Source organism: Dermacentor andersoni, chromosome 7 (assembly GCF_023375885.2).
Source record: "Dermacentor andersoni chromosome 7, qqDerAnde1_hic_scaffold, whole genome shotgun sequence".
NCBI lineage: Eukaryota > Metazoa > Arthropoda > Arachnida > Ixodida > Ixodidae > Dermacentor > Dermacentor andersoni.
Genome location: NC_092820.1, coordinates 27,999,502 through 28,021,036, shown reverse-complemented (window position 1 = coordinate 28,021,036; position 21,535 = coordinate 27,999,502). Strand labels below are relative to the sequence as shown.

General features: G+C 46.7%; 1 long non-coding RNA gene across 1 annotated transcript in view; it reads left to right on the top strand.

The window, feature by feature from the left end:
- The window catches only part of LOC140219235 (uncharacterized), a 51,214-nt gene extending 30,069 nt beyond the window's left edge, over positions 1-21,145 (top strand). The window contains exon 3 of the long non-coding RNA XR_011895371.1: positions 21,025-21,145. This is a non-coding gene — a long non-coding RNA (uncharacterized lncRNA). The remainder of the gene's footprint in view (positions 1-21,024) is intronic.
- Positions 21,146-21,535: the final 390 nt, after the last annotated feature.

The window sequence follows — 21,535 nt, the reverse complement described above, 5'->3', positions numbered from 1 at the left end:
GAAGCGTCTAACAAATACAGTTCGCCATTAAGTTTCCAGATCGGTGTGTTCTAGAGACGCCTGTGAGGCTACAGTATTTCTGCGGGAAGTTATTTGTGTTTGTACCGCAAAACAGAGACGTCCGCTATTGGTCACATTTCATCGGCTATATCAGCCCTTTCGCTGGTACTTTCATTCCGTGCCCACATAACATTTGTGTATATTTCTACAAATGAGTTCTCCGACCTGGCGGTCGACCCATCGGCACACATCAGTCACGCAGCCACGCGAAAACCGCGAAAGTAGGCAAAAAAAACTTCGCTTTATAAGCAAATGGACCGCGTTGAGGAAAAAAAAAAAGCACGGGTGGCTCCTAGAAAAATCTTCAAACTCCTTTAGGGGTTCGTTCACCCTGAGGACGGCGCGAAATTCAATTAAGCGGCGGCGAATTGCACTTAAAATCCCCGTGCTCATTGGTTCTAGATAAATTTGATTTGCGCTGCCACCACCGGAATACTTCGCTGCGGACCAATAAGAGCGCGAGGCAGATGCTGAGTCCTCCTTCGCGGAACTCTGCAAGTGGCGCCTACTGCGTTCGAACTCGGCATGTCGCATCTACTCGCAGTCATCTCAAGAGACTACGTCGAGTGCCTCGACGACGGAGTTGTTATTAGAGGCTATGAAAAATTACCCCGTTCTGTAAGAAAGCACCACTCCAAGCAGAAGTATACAGTGATGCGAAAGGCGTAAACGCAAGTTTAACTGACGCGAAAAATAACAGCGCACTAACTCAAAAAGAGAAACAAACGAACAAACACAAAAGAACAGTAGGAAGGCAAGGTCTCCAGCCGAGTGTGTTATAGTATACTCGGAAGATTGCGCCAGCATATCAAAATATTGCCCTCGCTCCTTGTTTTCGTGGTAGCTGGCAAGCTGGCAGCAGCTCTGGCGATACACATGGCGGGCAATTGGAACGATGCGGAATTTCGGTGGCGGAAGATTCCACGCCACTGTTGACTCCGACTGTCCCAGTAAGAATAAGCCATAAAACTTCGTAACGTCTTAACTCAACACCGTGTTTTGGCACGTAGTTCTGACGTCTCGTCAGAACCTGTTACAGAACTCGTAAGAGCACAAACGTGAAGTTTGATCAGTCAGGAACATGCGCAAGGTGGTGCCCCGCGAGAAACGTGGTCTCTCAGTCGCTCACGAATTTTTTTATTAATTTCCTAGCCAAAGACGTCCTTACGATAACGTAAGGGTGCAACCGAAGTGGCAGCGCATTTAACATACGACGTCGTATGAGAGCGAGGAGGACGCAAAGCTAGAACTAAATGACAATGAACGAAAGAAGCGCGGTCAAGTGATGGAATGGTTGCAGATCCATGCCATAGATTTTAATACAACAGTTACTACAGAAAACTCTGACGCTAGTGTCTATGGAAGCTGCAAGTGGGGTGGTTCGGCTAGCATGGAAACGATGGGTAGTACATGGATCTGCCTGAACTTCGTCCTTGTGGCTTCAAACGGCTTCATGACTTTATGAACGCGTCACATTCAACAACGTACTGTGTAATAAATAATTAGAGAAACAGTAATGAAGCAGCCCAACAAAAGAAAATTTTGCGGCATGTCTCCGCGTTGCTTCCTGCGCCATAATTATTTCATCTAGTGTTACTGTCTTAATTTCGCATTACTGTCATCTCTTTTGATGTTGTTATAGTTAGGTCTCTATATTTGTCTCTCCGTGTTGTTAATTTTTTTTTGTGTTATTGTTTTGTTAGTCGAGTTCGTTGCAACATCTCTATTTTCCTTTGTTTTACTAATGTTCGCTGTCTGCGAGGCGCTGCCACTCAAGCCCTTGGTAAGGCTTTGGTAAGCCTGATTTTGGTGTACGAGAATTGATATGATTAAAAGAATTGATTGATTGATTTATTTATTTATTTATTTATTTATTTATTGATTGATTGATTGATTGATTGATTGATTGATTGATTGATTGATTGATTGATTGATTGATTGATTGATTGATTGACGGGCGGATTCGAAGACAGGACCTCAAGCCCAGAAGCCCGATAATGAAACCATTACGCCATAGACGCATAAATCGACAAGCGGCCATGGAACACACTAATGAACTCACTAAGCACGAGCTGGTGGGCGAGTTGGTTATGCATGATTACAACGAAGGCGCCAAATAAAAAAAAAAAAACAACGGACGAAGGAAGGCGACACGACACAACCACGTAGGCGCACTAACAACTGAGCGTTTTATTCCTTGACACAGGAATAAATACCTGCTGTCAAGGATCAAAAGAACAAGAAGAAACGGGGCCGTCATCTGCATCGCACAAGGAAACCACACGACAGAACGACACACTACAGTGCCACTCCCAAGATACGCCAGTTCCTTTGTCGAAAGGGAAACTGAGGCCTCATTGATGCAATCATAACCACGCTTTTTGATCTCGAGCGCTTCCAATATCTCCCTTGTAAGTTGATCATCAGCTCTGTTCAAAACACAGGTTCTATCAAAATCTGGAATGCACTTGTGAGCCTTACAATGCGCACTTATGTGACCGGAGAGCTGGTTTTCCATCTTATATCAATGCTCATGCAATCTATCATTCAGGCATCTGCCCGTTTGGCCTACATATGATGAACCACACGACAAGGGAACCGAATAAACTACTTTCTTTACACATCCTGCGTGCTTCTGCCCATGTTTTTTTGCGCACACCTGTTTATTTTCCCGATGACCTGCGTTCACCTTGGCACACATCAAACCAAGACGTTTCGGAGTGGAAAATAAAACCCGAACACCAGCTTGTTTGCCTACTTTTTTCAGACTGTGAGATATGCCGTGAACATATGGAATGATAGCACACCTGGTTTCAGAAGGGCCTGTTCGACTCTGGTTTACAACGTTAGACTCCTTGAGCTGCCTGACCATTTTTTCTGCAACAGATGTGATCACGTGGTGAGGATAACTTGCCCCTTTGAGGCGGCTGACCTGACAATGAAAACTGCTTTGCAGCCGATGCAAACATGACTTGTTAAGAGCGTTGGTTGGACATGATTGAATGATGCCTCTTTTTATTACTTTTGAGTGAGCTGAATGGTAGGAGAGGATGGGTTTGTTAGCCCTTGACTTGAACTGCCAGCACACAAGAGACGATGAGAAAGTAATCTCCAAATCTAAAAATCTTAAAAAGATACCGGCCGGAAATTCGTGAGTCAGGGTTAGAGGGTTCAAGGCTGTTTGATACTCTGACAACACTAATAATGACTAGGTCTCCAATTCTAGACTTTCACACTCTAAGAACACTAAAAAATCATCCACAAATCTAAAGATCTGCATCACATTTGTCCCCGATAAGCACTGCTTTAACAGGTTGTCTTTTGAAGCTAAAAAGATGTCGCTTAAAACAGGGGCTATACACGAACCTATACACACACCCTCTTTCTGTAGAAAGACGTTGTCATTCCATTTTAGGTGCGTGGACTTCAGGTACACGCACAGCAGTTCCAAAAAGGAACCTACTGCTATGCCAGAGGCGTTCTGGAAAGCAACTGCTTCAAATTTATCGATACACTCAGTGACGCATTCCATCAATTTATTTTGCAGTATCGGGTAATACAAGTCTCTTATGTCGACAGAGAAGGCGGATAGCATTTTGTCTTCATTCCGTGCGATATATTTTACGACGCTTTCAGAATTATTCACGCAAAACGGGTCGTCAATCGGTAGTCTACTAAAATTTTGCTGGAGAAACAAGGAGACCTGCTTTTGCGATGACCCATTTTCTGAGATTATGACCCGGAAGGGGCAATTAGATTTATGCGTTTTTGTCGTGAAGAATACATCAAGGCTCAACTTTTTCTCTCATTCTATTGTGGTCATCAGTTTCGCTAAATTCAGGTTCTTACACAGCTTTTGGACGTTGCTTTTTACTTTTGCAAGAGACACTTTTTCGCACTTCTTAAAAACCCCTGAGATTGCTTCTGAAGCTTTTGATTCAAACAATCCTTTCGGCATTACAACAAAGCCACCTTCCTTATCGGAGGTTAAAAGAGACAGGGATTGTCCTTTCAAATAACTAACTGTTATACCTACAGGAATCTTTCGAACAGATGTCTTACAACGTGCGACCAAATCCATGCCTTCCGAAGTGCACCTTTGCTGTTCTTCCGTTGTGGCTCGCCTGGAAACTTAATTGACCATTGCAATTAGCTAGGAACCTTCCCCGGTCGTACGGCGAACTTGGGCCCTTAGCTAAGCACGCGGCGTACGGAGTCCGGGACGGCAGCGTCAACCAGGATGATCACATGACTTTCTGCAGCTGGTGATTTCTTCGGTACCTGTGCTCGAAGGCTCAAAAGCATCAGCTGCCACGTGTACTCAGTGGTGGCGTTGATGATCCAGTTCCATTCCCACCACAGTCGTCGACCACTGTGCGGATTTGCGGCAAGCAGAATAGTTGCCCGAATGTACTCCGTGTGCAACCGTGCTTGTCTTTGTTTTGATCCTTGACAGCAGGCATTTATTCCTGTGTCAAGAGATAAAACGCTCAGTTGTTAGTGCGCCTACGTGGTTGTCTCGTGTCTCCTTCCTTCGTCCGTTGTTTTATTTGGCGCCTTCGTTGTAATCACACTAATGAATTTCTCTCGTGCAAACGAGCGCGTGAAGACGCTTGGCGTGTTTCGATTTGGCCACCTCGACAGGCTGAACTTTTGCAATTAGTAGAGATTGTGTGTGTTCGCAGAGTCTTCTGTACTTAAAAAAGTACAGATTGCTCATAAGTTTAGGATAATGAAGGCAGATAAAGCGTAATAAACGGAGCCACAAGAACATCTGAAGCCGCAAGTACGAAGATCAGACAAATGCATGTACTATCGATCCTTACCACGGTGGCCAAATGATCGCAGCGCCCGAGTTCTGTCAGGTAATTATTGCAGTAAACCCTGGGCATCGTGTATCTGTAGTCGAGGTTATATTTTTACAGCAAATCCATGCACACCACTTTTCGACAGCTTCTGGGCGTCTGCTGCAGCGCCGACAAGCCCAGCCACGCTCGCCTGTTCACCGCATCGCCGTCGAAATAATTACAGTGGAAGGGTCACGCATTTTTTCACCTTTCTGTGCGAGAAAGGAGTGATGGGCGCTTGGTGACATATTTGGTCCAGAAAAAGACGCTCAGATGGAGCAATAGCCGGTCATGTCTGCCAGACTGATCCCGCCTGTAATGACATCATCATCACCACTACCATATTACAAAACCAATAAATGTCTTCATTTCTATTCTAATTACGCAAAGGGAAAGGAAGAAAAACAAGGCTGCAAAATAAATAGTACACATGGGCTCCAGGGCAAGGCCGCCAGCACCCGTACGTTCATGGGTATGATACGTGATCGCGCTGCACACGGTTGCAGGTGCCCTTCAAATGCCGCACATATGCTAAATATCAGGAACCTTTTCAGCCCGTACCGTCTATAAGGTGGTGGTCGACGATGTCGTAGAACGCTAATCGAAGATCAAACGCACATTCCCTTTGCATAGGATCCCTGTCCAGGGCAACTAGATCTATAAAAGCAGTCCTAAAAAAGACCTCATTGCTACCGGCACTCGCATAATTATGACAGAAAACATAAATACGTAACATCCTCACATGCAAGTTACACCACCCATGACACTTTCACGTCATATGAGCGTTCATAACGTCTGCTTGGCTTTTCCTTAGCTGAAAAACACGATGATGCCTCGCACCAAGGGAAGAGTCTGTTTGGCCGGTTTAGGCGGCTGGCATTCTAACGGATTCGAAATGGACAAAGGCGCGGACACATTAATTTTGGAGCGCGGTAGAATATAATGAGCTGGTGGAGCCAACGCCTCGACCCCCTAACTACGGTGTCTGTCATAGCGCAAGGGGCACCTCATAGAAGTCAAGGATATCAGTCAACGTCACCATGAAGACCAGCGCCAACGTTTCCATAAATTTATCACTTTCATTAAAACACACGTTCTAGGGCACGTCAGAATACTGCGCAGCACCATATGCGAAGCAGTTAACGGTTCGACATTCTAGCTCGTTTCGGATCAAATCGGTTCAAGTCGTCGATCTCGCTACACTGACGCACAATTTTCGAAGCCGTCACTGTACATATATTAGGAGGACAAGGTGGGGGTGGTGGTATCCAAGCGGAGACGCACAACGTTCTGTAAAGGCGGTACGAAGGAAATTGCGGCTCAAGAGGGAGTTTGTTAAAATTCCGGATAAATTTTGGATGCTGTGAAACGTCATTAGCCGTTTTTTAACTCCACTGCAGGACGAAGACCTCTCCCATCGATCTCTAGTTACCCCTGACCTGCGCTAGCTGGTTACAAGTTGTGCCAGCAAATTTCCTAATTACATCTACCCAACTAAGTTTTTGGCATCCTCGAAAGCGCTTCCTTTTCTCTAGAACACACTCTGTATATGTAATGAACCATTCATCATGTGCCTTATGAATTGCGTGGCCTGCCTGGCTCTTAACGCTACGCCTAAAATTTTTTGTTCCACCGCTTGTTGGCGCGCTCCTTAGGTTGTTCTCAATCTTCTTTGTTAAGCACCACGTTTATGCCCCATATGTAGAATGCCCCACTGGTAGAATGTAGTGATTGTATTCTTTATTTTCAACGAGAGCGTCGAGCTCCCAGTCATGATTTAGTAGTGCCGCCCGCATGCTCTCCGAGCCATTTTCATCGTAAAGGTACTGTATGTTGCGTGAGTTGATAGCTATTCATTATGATGCTACAGCGCACACAGAACGAACGAGGACACAATGCTAATGTAGCACACAAACGCTGAATCACAACTCAGTCTATTGTTGGAAAAAGAAGATTCCACACACACACACACACACACACACACACACGCACACACACACACACACACACACACGCGCACACACACACACACACACACACGCACACACGCACAGACACACACACGCACACACGCACAGACACACACACAGACACACACACACAGACACACACACACACACGCACACACACACACACAGACACACACACACACACACACACACACACACACACACACACACACACACACACACACTATGGGAAAGGCGCGGACCCTCAGGTCACGCCAGCAGGGCCCAGCTCTGGCCGGCCGCGCCCAAAAGCGCCTAGCCGAGCATCGAACCACCGCGCTCGCGCTCCCGAGTCACTTTGTCTTCCACTTTTTGACTGCTGGCTCAAATTCTGGAGTTCCCATAATGCCACTCCCTCTGAGAAGTGATGGTGACACTCGCCCGCGGCGGCTTGCCGCGACGGCACATCACCCACTAGCGGCGGGCAAACCTTGCAGACTGCTGCACCCAACGAGGATCGGCGGAGCAGGCACCAAGGTCTTCCAGGAACCCGAAGCCCTAAACCTGGCTGGCTTCCCCGACGTACGCTTCGTGAAGATGCGGCAGACCAGGTGGTGGAGCCTCCAATTTGTCGAGGTCTTGCAGGAACCAGAAGGCCCTAAACCATTACCGGAGTCGCAGCTGGTCCCGTCTTCCTCCTCGACACCGTTCTGACAAGTGCATGCAGCAGGTCGCCGGAAGTAGCAGCCGCCCGCTCGTTGCCATTCCACCACACAGAGACCACACGGCACCGCGCCACGCAGTTAACAGGAGAGAAAGATCGCAGATAATGATGATCGTTGCTCGAATGGTGCCGTTTCCAGTACCGTTGCCAACTGACCTCTAGCGCCCACGAGCTTCTCATCATAGCCGTCGTTAAGCTCCATTTTTTAGGAATCGTCGTCATCGTCGTCTTCGCTGCCGCTGCCGTAGGCCGGCACCGAGGAACCGCTGCTAGAGTTCCAGACTTCGCCCTTCTCGGGCTCGGACGAGGACGACGCGCCACTGCCCGCACCAGCAGGGCACAGTCCTGGTCGGCCGCGCCCAAGAGTGCCCAGCTGAGCCTCGAACCACCGCTCGGGCTCCCGAGTCACTTTGTCCTCCAATTTTTACCTGCTGGCTCCGATGTCGGAGTTCCCATAATGCATACCGTGGATGTGCGGGCCAAATTTCTCCACGGACAATACAACAGCCAGGCAGTCCTGTTCGGTGTTTTTGTACTTCTTTTCCGCAGATCTCGAAACGCGGCTTGCGTGTGCGACGAATTTCTCGCGAGAAGCGCGGTCACGCTGGAGCAGCACGGCGCCAATTCCTTGGCCGCTAGCGTAAGTGTGCAGTAGAGTGGGTGCCTTTCCATCAAAATGAGAAAGGAGGGGTATTGAGGTTAAGGCGCGCTTAAATTCCTGAAAAGCGGCTTCGCACCGATCGCATCACTGGAAGGAACTAGCATTGGAAAGAAGTCCATGAAGGGGCGCCGCAATAGTGGCGAAGTCCTGGATAAAACATCGGAAGTACGAGGCGAGAACAAGGAAGCTACGCATTTCTTGCGAAGTGGGCGTAGAAACTTGATCACTGCGGAAATTTTATCAGGATCAGGTTGAACGCCGTATTTGTTTATAAGATGGCCCAGGACTTTAATCTCTGTCCTAGCGAGGCGGAAATTCTTGGTGTTTAGTTGAAGACCAGCAGTTGCAAGGTAAGTGAGCACTTCGTCAAGACGCTGCAAATGCTCACGGAAGGTCGACAAGAAAGACGGCAATGTCGTCAAAATAACATAGACAGGTTTTCTACTTTAGTCCACGTAGAACAGTGTCAGTCTTTGAAACGTGGCGGGAGCATTGCATAAGCGAAAAGGCATTATGTAGAACTAGTAAAGACCATAAGGAGTAGAAAAGAGGTCTTTTCTTTGTCAGCTTCATTCATTGGAATCTGCCAATAGCCCGAACGAAGATCTAGGCTGGAGAAGTATTGCGCCCCTTGAAAGAATCAAGTGCGTCATCGATACGCGGCGTTGGATAGAAGTCCTTGCTCGTTATCCTATTGAGAGCGCTGTAATGCGCACAAAAAAGTACCGCTCCGTCTTTCATTTGTAATAAAATGACGGGTGAAGACCAAGAACTTGCAGAGGCGCGTATGATGGGCTTTTCCAGCTTGTCGGCGTTCTTCTCGATGATTTGGCGCTTGGCTAAGGAGACGCGTTAGCGACGAAGGGACATAATAGTTTGGCTATCAATGTCGATGCGGTGGGACGCGATGGAAGCCTGTACGACTAACGAGGAATTGGCGTCAAAGGATGCCTGGTGCTTCGTTAGCAAATCTAGCAATGCCTGAATCTGCCAAGAGGTAAGTTCAGGGCTTATTGCGGAAGCAAGGGCGGATGGAGTAGCAGATCTGTCCAACCGAGGGGCAGGTTGAGAAGCATCGAGGGGAAAAACTGGGAGTGGTTGAGTGTCCACGTAGCAAGTGACAGTGGTCCCTCGAGGTAGAAGAATATCATAAAAGGCCAACGAACACCGACGCCAAGGACATCAGAGGGGAAATTACTTGTGCTTTATAAATTAAATAAACAAGCGATAAATTAATGGAAATGAAAGTGGATGAAAAACAACTAGCTGCTGGTGGGGAACGATCCTACAACCTTCGCATTTCGCGTGCGATGCTCTGCCAATTGAGCTACAGCGGCGCTGTTTTCCCATCTACTTTTTGTGTATTTATGTTTCCTTGTAGAATCCTGGTACTGTTAGGCAGCGCCACCACTCAGAAACCGTGGCGGGGGATGCGGAACATCCTTTCTGCCGCAGGCGTCACGAGAACGTGATCTTTTTGGGCGGAGGCAACCGGTCACTAAACCCACACATGCTACCTGAAGGCATCAGTGTAGCCCGATTCGAGACTCTCTTTATGTAATGGAGGAGAAGAAAGGGGGTTAACCGTGGGACCCGATTTTTATTATTCATGCCGTAAGAAGCCAACGAAGACTGACGCCAAGGACAACATAGGGAAAATTACGCGTACTTAATAAACGAAATAAAGAAGCGATAAATTAATGGAAATGAAAGTGGTGGAAAAAACAACTTGCCTCAGGTGGAGAACGATCCCACAACCTTCGCATTTCGCGTGCGATGCTCTACCAATTGAGCTACCGCGGTGCCGTTTCCCCATCCACTGAGGTAGAAGAATAGTCTCTTGGGTTGTATTCAGAGCGGTGATGGATGTACAACGACCTTTGAAACACACCAGAATTGAAGCGAATACAACCCCACGGAAAAGACAACGGCCGTATAGAGTGAGAAACACACCGTTATCGGTGATGGCGGCGGAAGAGAGCGTAATATAGTTGCTCATGGTGGGAAGGACCCCAGAATTGGCAGCTGTGAAGAAAGGCAATCGTGCCTCGTCGACATCAATAGAATGGTCGGTCTTGGTCATTTGTACGACGCGTTGACGGCAGGAAATTAAAGCCGTCGCCGATGAGAGAAAGTCCCACCCTAAAATGAGTACGTAAGCGCACGGGAATAAAATCACAAACTGAATGTGGTGATGAATATCATCAATGATGACGAGTGCAGTACATTGTGAGGAGAGTCGAATAATTGCGCAATCACCTCCACGCAGAGATGGTCCAATGCAAGGCGTTTTCACTTTTTTCACACGAGAGCACAAGTCCGCACGCATAACATAAATAGTAGCTCCCGTGTCCACCAAAGCCAATAACCACACACCTTCCAAAGATACCGATAACACGTTTGACGGGCGCTCGGGAGAAATTAGAAAAGTTTGTGAACTTGCTAGTTTTCCTTCCAAAAAACTTCACTGCTTAGTTTTTCGTGCGCTGGACAGCGAGGTGAGAAGCCGGGCGATGCGGGGAAACGGAGAGTAGGAATGGCGATGGGGAGCGGCGTCTCGAGGTACGTGAACTAGGGCGCATGTTGCAGAAACCGGCCAGAGATGGAGATCGGTGAGAGAACGGATTATCAAAAAGTCAGTTGTATGATCTAGGAGGAGAATACGCATCGCGCTCAAAGGCAGCGTAGCGTCGTTGTCCGTCTTTTTCGCGGTGTCTGTAAAACCGGTAGATGTGCCCACGCATGCCGCAGTAGTTGCATGTCGGGCACGACTTATGCCAGACAGGGAATGCAGGGGGATTAAGCACTTGCGTAAGTAAAGGTGCTAGCTGACCTTGAACCGCGACAGGTGACGGGACACAAGGATATACGGGTGGCATTGCAGCAATGTGGGCGTACCAAGGCGGTGACAGGAAACGAGAAGTGGCTGCATGATTGGCGCTGTTCGGCGAGGCCAACTCCTCTTTAATGATGCCGCTTAGGCCGGTAGCAGCAGGATGAATGTCAGCGCTTGAGGAAGGTGACAAATCGTGAGCTTGCCGTCATTCGCCGATGAGAGCTCGAATAAGAGCTCGCAGTTGAACACTGCTAGTCAGGGGTTGTCGGACGAGTCGAGATGCGAATGGATTGATTGCAAGGAATCGAATGCTGACACACAGAAATGACGTCGTCTACACTCGTGGGATTTTGCGCCGCAAGGGCGTGGAATGCAATAGATTCGATGCCTTGGATAAGGTGGCGGACATGGTCAGTTTCCAGCATGACATTGTCGACGCGACGGCAAAGCGCGAGAACATCCTCAATGTGTGACGTGTAGGGCTCGCCGTAATGCTGGACGCGCTCAGAGAGCTTCTTCGCAACTTCAGAGTGGACCGTAGGCGTGCCAAAATTACGCTGAAGCTTCTCTTTAAAATGCGATCAATCACGCAAATCACGCTAGTGATTCTTAGACCAAGTCATGGCGACCTCAGTGACGTAGAAGGCAACGTTCCGTAATTTAGGAGCAGCGTCCCGGTGGTTAAAGGAGTTTACTCGATCGTATTTGTCCAGCCAGTCTTAGACGTCATTGCCACGCAAGCCAGCGAGCACCTCAGGATCGCGCTGACGGCTGCCTACAGACCGGGAGGGTGGGGTGGCTGGCATCTGAACGGGGCCGGTGAATGCTGCTGGCTCGTCCTCGGATGTGCCGGTGGGCACCTGGTGTAAGCGGCGACCCGAACGCAGCTCCAGGAGAGGAATGTGGAGAGGTCAAAGTGATCTTAAAGCAGCTCCATCACTTGAGAAGCAATGGTCTTAATCGATGCTTTTATTCCAAAAGCATGAGCTAGGGCGCCGACATTGAAGATGCCAAGCGATGCTGATGGTTACGTACAGATAAAGATGACGTCTATAATATAAATGCTCACTATATATACAGGGTGTCCCAGCTAACTTGCACCAAGATTGTGAAAAAACCTATGCGGTATTCAGAACGACAATCGCGTAGATGTTGTCAGCGTTTATCGGAACTTACAGTACCATTTCTCGCGCGTCCTTCTTTGAGTAATTAGCCGAGATTAATTAACACAGTCACTTCCAACGAGATAGACTTAGCGTGGCCGTTCTTTTTCGGGAAGAACGAAAGCCCGCGGAGTTTAAAATATACCACGTGACAGCGCGCTCGGTGCGACCGAATGCGCCACGATTACATCGCTCTCAACCGTGTTTTGTAAAAGACATCGCTCGCTTCACGCCTTTCGCGCTGCCCACGACGGAGCTTCGCGTTCTGCTTGGTTCCGTGATAAACGCCAGTGGGTTCGGTGGACACTTGAAATACAGCGCGGCTCCGGTTTCTGCGGCGATAATTGCACTCTCGCGCTAGCAGATTGCATGCGGAGGAAAAATGACAAGCTCATGAGTTCGAATTTGGAAGCAAGACCCCAACAAGCAAACACGCATTATAACAAGCTTGATAACGTCGTGTGAATTCCGCTGGTTGCACAAAAGGAAGAATTGTAAACTGACAGGGAAGATTGCTTTTTGGCTTCCTGTCCATTCCTTGTCGGGAGAGAATTTGTAATTTCATATTACTTACGTGCCTTTTCCACGTCGAACAAAAGTTTAACACAGATGGCTCTTTTCATTGATAACGGTTGTAGAGATTTATTCACTGTGATGTCTGTCTAAAGCATTTGTTCAAACAAGTCGCCCTCTGCCACAATGCAGTATTGGCACCTTTTCATAACGTTCGATGTAGCTATTTGGATGACGCAAGGCGATACCTCGCTACAGGCCTCAGCAATCTCTGCCTTTAGCGCTTTTGGTGTAGCTCTAGGTTTGAGGTACACTCGGTCTTTCACATATGTCCCCACAAGAGGTCAAGAGGTGTCAAGTACGATGACCATGCAGGCCATGCCACTGGTCCATGCCGCCCGACCCACTGGCGTTTGAAGGCTTCGTCAAGCCAGGCTCGGGCAAGGCTGCTGCTGTGAGCCGGTGCACCATCGTACTGATACCAAGTTCGCTTTTAAAAACCCAAGAGGAAGATCACAGCGAAAATCTTCGACTGGGCCTTCCAAGGTGTCGTTCACGTACCGCTGAGCAGTGAGCACGTGGTCAACATATATGGGGTCAATTATTCTCCCGTCGAAGATACCACACCAGGCACTCAATGACCATTGGTACTGGTGTCTGGTTTGCGCCACCTACATCGGGTTCGTATCGCTCCGGTAATGTGCATTATGGATGTTGACTTGAGAATTTCTGGAGAAAGTTGCCTCATTTGTCCAGAGCACTTTGTCAACAAAATCGAGTATTTTGTCACTGCTCACAAGGATCCAATTTGAGAAATCAAGCCGCCATTGAAAGTCTCTTTCTTGCAGCTTTTGATGCAGTTGGAGGTGATACGGATGCATTTCAGCGTCCCTAAGAACTCTTGACACTGAAGACTTTGAAATGCGGACCTCACAACTCACATCATGCACGGTGGAATAAGGGTTTACAGTCATGCAGTAAAAAAAAAAAGAAAACAATACTCGACTATAGTAGAGCAAACTTCAGGGCCATCAATAACGAGTTACATACGTTTCTTGACACATTCCTAATTAAGTTTGATGATCGTTCTGTGCAAACTAATGGGGACCTGTTTGCTCAAAAAGTAAATGAACTAATGAACAAATACGTTCCCAGCCGTATCTTAACTTCTAACCCAGAAGCCGCCTGGTATAACACTCGCATTAAACGACTTTCTAACCGTGAAAAGCGTATCTAGCGCTCAGCTAGGTTGTCCTCGAGTGCTCCTTGTTGGACGACATACAAGGCGGCTTCTAAGGAATATATTCAAGCATTAGAACTCGCTAAACGTACTTTTCTTTCTGTTACTCTTCCATCTATTCTTAAAACTAGCATTAAAAATTTTTGGAAAATAATAAACCTGTTTCTGATAACTTAATCTTATTAAACGATTCTACTGGGCAGCCTGTTCCCAAGAATGGTGCTGCAACTCACCTTAACGAAGCCTTTCTCAAGAATTTTTCGGGAACTCTAAATAGACAACTTCCCGAGTTACGTAACTATGATTATCCAGTCATGTTTCCAGTAATAGTTCATACATCTGGTCTTGCTAAACTTATTGACAAACTCGACTACAATTCTACTCCTGGCTTTGGCTCAATTAACACTAAGTTCCTAAAAAAGAATTCCGCATACAGTTCTATTATACTAACCAAACTTTTTTAACAATCGCTCAACACCAGCACTTTACCTTATCAGTGGAAGGTCGGGAAGGTGGCTCCGCTTCACAAATCTGGTAACAAAAACATAGCAACCAACTATCGCCCCATCTCACTTACCAGCACGTGCTGCAGACTGCTAGAACACATTATAACCACAAACCTCGTCGACTTTCTTGAAGATAACACATTTTTTTCACCTGCACAACATGGCTTTAGTAAATCATACTCATGCGAGACTCAACTCGTATCCTTCACTCGTCAATTGCATCGAGTTCTTGATCGTTCATCATGCGCCGACTGCATATTTCTAGACTTCTCAAAAGCATTCGACAAAGTCTGTCACAAACTTCTAGTCCACAAACTAAGCCATTTGAATATTGATGCTAATCTCTTAAAATGGATCGAATGTTTTCTGGTTCATCGCTCACAATACGTTAGTGCTAACGGCTGCAATTCACCGGTGTGCTCTGTTGCTTCCGGAGTGCCCCAAGGATCGGTTCTCGGCTCTTCGTTGTTCTTAATATATATTAACGACCTTCCTTCACAAATAACTTCTAACATTATCTCTTCGCGGATGATTGTGTTATCTTTAGAGAAATAACTACAGATTGTGATACTAACCGTCTTCAATCGGACCTTGATATAATATCTAACTGGTGCAGTTTATGGCTAATGGAAATAAATGTTAACAAGTGTAAAGCTATGCATGTATCTAGGACACATACCGTCTCTCAGGTGTACTATTTAAATTGTCTGCCTTTAGAATAAGTAACTTCTTACAAGTACTTAGGAATTCATATTACATACGACCTTACCTGGGCAATTCACATTACTAATATTGTGAGCAATGCTAACAGCGCTCTTGGTTACTTAAGGCGAAACTTATTTAAGGCTCCACACTCCTTCAAATTATTGCTTGATAAAACACTAATACGCCGGAAATTAGAATACGCTACATCAGTCTGGGACTCTAATAACCTAAACCTAATTAACACATTAGAATTAGTTGAGAATAGCGCTGCTCGTTTTATTCTTTCGAATTATAACAAAACTGCCAGTGTAAGAGCCATGAAAAGTAGCCTTTCTCGTCCATCTCTTGCAGCTCGACGTAAAGTCCCCCGTTTATCATTATTTCACAAACTTTTCCGCACACAACACTACGTGATGTATTCATCCATACTCCACACTACGTATCTCGTCGCATCGATCATTCTTACAAGGTTCACATCCCCTCTTGCAGCACAAATACATTTTTCCAGTCATTTGTACCTCGGACATCACTAGAATGGAACCACCTTCCAGCAACCATTGTGTCCTCCAATGATAATCTCTTGTTTCATGATGCCTTAACCAACGTTACTTGCTAGAATGCTGTTTAATATGCTTGTATATCTCGTACCTTTTTTGTACTACCTTTTGTAACTGCTCATTGTATTCCTACTAAATTATTTGTCAGATTGTACTTTTATGTTGTATATTTTTCTTTCGCAAGACTTACCGTTTGAATTTACTTGTAACCCACTCCCCTCTTTAAAGCCTTCACAGGCCTTGAGGGTATAATAAATGAAATGAAATGAAAGCCAAAATGTCTCCTTCAGCCTCTTCACTGATGGTCCCGTTTCTGTGCCGCGCCTTCATGAAGCTACCTGTTTCTTTCAGCGTCAAGTAAGTCCTCATAATTGTGTTCGCGCCAGGTCTTCCCCCCACATTGCCAATTTCTGTATACCTTTGCAGCTTTCCTCTTGTCGCTCTGTGCCGCTACGAAGGCTAAGACCATGTTCGCCTTCTGTTCGCTTGAGTATGGCATGCTTTAGGCACTGCAAACAAATTGTGCGGAACGGGTGCACGGCACGACAGTAATAGACAATCGAGCTTACATGCATCTAGCTGCTGGCACAGCTTGGAAGAAAAGCGGCGTTGTAACAATTGATGCTCTCTCTCGCACATGTTTCATATGCATGATGCATGTTTTTGTGTGTATTTTTCTATTCCACATCGACTTCAACGCTAGAAAAAAATTGCTCTTCTCGTCATAGCGGAATAAACGGCTGATGACGACGCGTTCTTCGGCGACAGGCGCGAGCGGCTGCTGACGAAGCGCTTTTTCTGAGCGCCATCACCAGCCGCTGCCGGTAGTGTTAGAGTCGAGCAAAGGTTCAAGCCCTTTATCGTAAGCGAAGGGAAGGCGATGTTTTTACAAATCTTTCGTGAGACCGCTGTGATCGCGGCGCATTCAGGCGCACAAAGCGTGCTGTCGCGTGGTATTTTTTAAACTCCGCGGGCTTTCATTTTTCTCGAATAAAAATGGCCACGCTAAGTCAATCTCGTTGGAAGTACCTCGGCTGGGCAATATTTGTGAAGCTCCACAGCTTCGCTATTGACCCCTGAACGTTTCAAGCTATATTTAAGAAGTCAGTCAGTCAGTCAGTCAGTCAGTCAGTCAGTCAGTCAGTCAGTCAGTCAGTTTTTATTTGCAGGAAAATCACATCATCCTGCGGGTGGCAGAGACTAAAGGCAAGATTGCCTGACGAGGTCTCTGCCCCCGTAACAAGTGAATTAGTTTATCTCGGCTAATTACTAAAAGAAACAGGAAAAAATAGTGCTGTAGGTTTAGATAAACGCTAACAACATCCACGCGATGTCTGTTGTGAAGAACGCATACGTTTGTCAAAATCTTGGTCCAAGTTAGCTGGGACACCCTACATACATACATACATACATACATACATACATACATACATACATACACACACATATATATATATATATATATATATATATATATATATATATATATATATATATATATATATAATCCCAGACTAACTGGGAGCATGTGCAAAAGACCATTTCGAATCAAAATAAAAGATATAAAAATATCAATAAGACACTGCAGAGCTTCTACATATACAAAGAAAGGTCACTTGGCGCCCAAAAAAGGCGAATTCCTTGCCAGTTAGTATTACTGATGGCTCACTTCCGCACATATCTGCACACTTTTTTGATATGGAAGGCTCCAGTTATTTCGCGTGTTTGTTTGTATGAGCAAACAAAATCATAGTATCTCAAAGGAGACGTCTACAGTGACAGTTTCTGGGGTGGTTGGCTAAGTACGAGTTGTTATCTTTGTCAAGTGATAGTCGATGCTTATTTAGACCGGTATTAATACACCGGCCGGTCTGGCCTATGTAAGCATGACCGGAAGGTAATAGAAACATGTACAGTACGCATATTTTACATATTACGATCTTGTTGTTTTCTTCTAAAGGACAAACACACTTTTTCTTGTTCGTTTTGTCAAACTCTTTGGCCAGCGGTTGGCCAGCGCTGAAGTACGCGTGTGTGTTGCTATTACAGGCACGCCCTTTTTCGGTCGACCACAGCTCTGGTCTTTGCAGGGGCGAGCACTGCGCGCTTGCCGATCTTGCGAACTGTTCAGCTTTGTAAACACGTCTTCACAGCGCAGCTCTTAGGCACCCGTTCCTGCGTTGAGCGTCGGCGTGCATCGGCGTTGTTGTATCTAGTAACCGGGCGAACGGGCACAGGGAGAGATGAAAGCGAACGCGGAGCGCAGCGGGAGTGGAAAGAAGAGCGCGCGAGGAAGAAACCGGAGGAGGAACGTAGGGGAGACAGTCTGCGCATGCGCTGAGTTTATGCATACGCCGAGGTATTTATAATGCTTGACTATTGGTATGACTTGCTGTTGAATTGACACCACGTCATTACTCGTCTCTTCATAAAAGATTATAATTCCCGATTTATTTGTGCTAAATTTAAGGTATGGATTTGTCACTGCGTTGTCACACATATTTGCAAGCGCGTGTAAATATATTGCATTTTCCGATACTGGCACTATGTCCTACGCATTCTTCAGTCCAGGGACCTTCTGTTGCCCTATTTGCCAATTACGCAAGTATTATAAATATAAACCCTAATTCACTGCTTTGCAGTCGCCTTTCTATGCCTTTAAAGCGCGAAAAACAATGGAGACAGATGGCATCCTTGCTTCCGTTTTTGGTGAATTCACACCACTTCATTACCGTTTCGACCTTCCCGTACAACTTGTACTCGCCTGTCGCTGCATGTTTCTCTGAGCAGCTCCGCTAAATCGTCCTCTGTGCCTTCGTGCTTAAGAATATCCTACAACAATTCCCTGCCTACGTTGTCATAGGCTCCTTTAACATCTAGAAATGCTACCGATTAAGGTCTATTCCGAGCTACTGAAATATCTGTGCACTGAATTACTACAAACATATTATCCTCTAAGCGCCTGCCCGGCCTCAACCAATTATGCAGTTCCGCCAGTACATCATCTTTTCCCACCCACTTCGACAATTGCAATTTTCTGGCTTGAACTGCCGTAATATATATCACCGACGTTACTGTAACTGGCCTGTATGAGCTCCTCCTTTCCTTATCACTTTTGCCTTTATAGATAAGGCTGATCTTGCTTTCACACCATCCAACCGGAATTTTCTTCGTTCTAATCACTTGATCTACGGCATTCGTCACCGGTGCCTAACTCTTTGGACCGAGGTTCTTGAATAGTTACATCGGGATTTCATCGGGTCCTTCTGCCGTGTTATTATGGATATCTTTTTCAGATTTTTTTCCAATAAACACTTTCTATAGTAAATTTTGATCTCAGTATCTTTTGTTGTTGCCGGATCCGTTTGTGTCTGAAATACGCTTTCTTTCGTGCTGAAGTTATCCCTAATAATGTGTGTGATGTACCACAGCGCATTGTGTCCTCCGTAGATGTTACCTTCTTCATCCCCAATAGCTGTTTTCGAATTTTTAGTTGGAACTGCGAGTGCTCTTATACGGTTCCAGAAGCTTTCGGGGGCGCCTTTGTCTGTTTTGCAAGTGTTATGCACTCACCGGTCACTTTTCTTTTGCACTAATTCACTCGCCTCGCTTTTTTTCTCGATATTTGCTTCGCCTAATTAGCACCCCTTGTTACCCCCAAACCGGCCTACGCGTAAGTGTAGTGTCACATCAACTTGCTTACACCACAGCTGCCACAATACAGGCGCCACGTCCCTAGAGGCGGAGGAGGCTGCCATAGCCCTGGCCTTCTTAACCACCGTTGCCTGGGTTATCCTTAGCGGTTCCAAATCTGCAGTCCGCAACTACTCCAAAGGCCGATTTCATGAACTGGCACGGAAAATTTTCAATCGTCAAACCCCTCTCAGACCAATTAAGCTCATCTGGGTGCCCGCGCACGCGGGCCAGGCAACGAGATGGCCCATTCTGTCGTTCGAGTAACCGTCAACCGAGCCACGCCATCCGATGACCTGGATAACACCAGAGACCAATTGGTAGAATATCGTGAGATCACCTTCCACTACCGCGAAATGCGGTTGAGATATCCTCCCTCACATAAATCCTTAATAAAATTCCAGCGAACTACCTAGCGCCAGCTTCAGACGCAAACCTTCCTCTCTCCAGCTTTTCTCGCCTTGGTCCATCTAGGCATACATGGACAGGAAGGTAGGCTCTGCGGCGCGCCTAGAGCCAACTTCCATTACATAATGTTCGTATGCCTTGAGCTCCAGTCACCCTCTGAATGGCAACTCACCGACGTCGAGCGACGCGAAACCGCGGTGTCTAGCTCCAACATAGCCGACCAAACATGGCTGGTGGACTTGGCTCTGAGGGTCGCCGAGGCCCACAGACTCCCGACCACCATACGCACTCCTGAGCCCCCCTCACAAGTAATATTTTAAAATGGCTCAAGTAATACAATTTTTACCATCACCACCTGAGAGGCTCTAGTCGAAAATTCAAGAGGCTATGAGCGATTGTTTAGGGTAAGTGGTTCAGGTTTCAAGCGCACATAACCGCTTGTAAGATGCTTTGCGATAGTTTCGGTTTGAAAGCAGTATGCCTCTTGAGAATGCCATCCGGGCGCATATCCGAAGGTGTTAAAAACCAGAAGATGTGACTTGGTGAATAGAGGGGGAACGTTGAAGTTGGCTTGTTGTAACGTCTGGACGATGAAGGTGATTGTGTAATTTTACAGTCCTGAATAAACACACGGCCACGGCCGCCACACAGGCGCTTCACAAGTGCGCCTTGGCGAACATTGCGGCTGGTGTTGCCAGGTCACGGTGCATTCTGAATATTTCCAATGCGTGCTTTTGTCTGATGACGAGCTACCATGTACGTAGGCTGAATCTTTGTGATGGCGCCCGATGCGTGAACATTACCGCGAGTCTTCGCTTCCCTTGTGTGCGTCGGCGACTCCGTCTTTGCGCGAGGGTCAAAGTATAGAGGTGGTATTGATCATGCCATGTCCAGCTCGTCCAGCTAGCTTGGGTCTGATCGCCGCTAACGTGGTTATTAAAGCGTGGCTAGGTGAACGCTGAAAATCACTCGACAGTTCTTTCTCATCGCAGTACTTACGGTTGCCTGTTTCTGGATCTGAAATTTCATTTCCCTTGTTCATAGTCACGTCGTATATTGGGAAATTGTGGCGTTACTTCAGTGGGGAAAATACAGCCGCTCTGGCGCAGCACGCGTCCGTCGTTCAAGGATAAACCCGCGACTGCTGATCCTTTCTCTTCAGATGCCAATGTGGCGCTAGACCACAAGGACGGCACCTGTACGGAGGCCATTTCCGGACAACATGTGCCCGACGGCTGCCGCAGTGCCGTGCCCCGAGAGAACAAGGCGTCAAGGAAGCGCCAATCTGGCAAGTAGATGCTTGCGCACCACAGCGGGATAAGATAGTCATTTTAAAGTGTAATGGCAAAGTCCAACGTTGCATTATTTAGTAAACGGCACAACCGCCGACGACCATACTCTTGTATGATTGTTGAATCGAGCGTAAATAGCCTAGAGCAATACCGATTTACTCTCTCTTTGTCCCCGTGAGAACAGAACGATGCCGATGATTAAATATCACCTACGTCAATGCTCTCGATAAACTATATGTAGGCTTCGGTTACAGCGCTGCTGTTGTTTCCAGACTGTTTACGAAATGTCGGGGAGCCGCTATTCACAGATCCAAGTACACACATAATATTTTTTAATCGACCATTTCTTAGATAGACTGGTCACCTTAATAAGAGCACGGT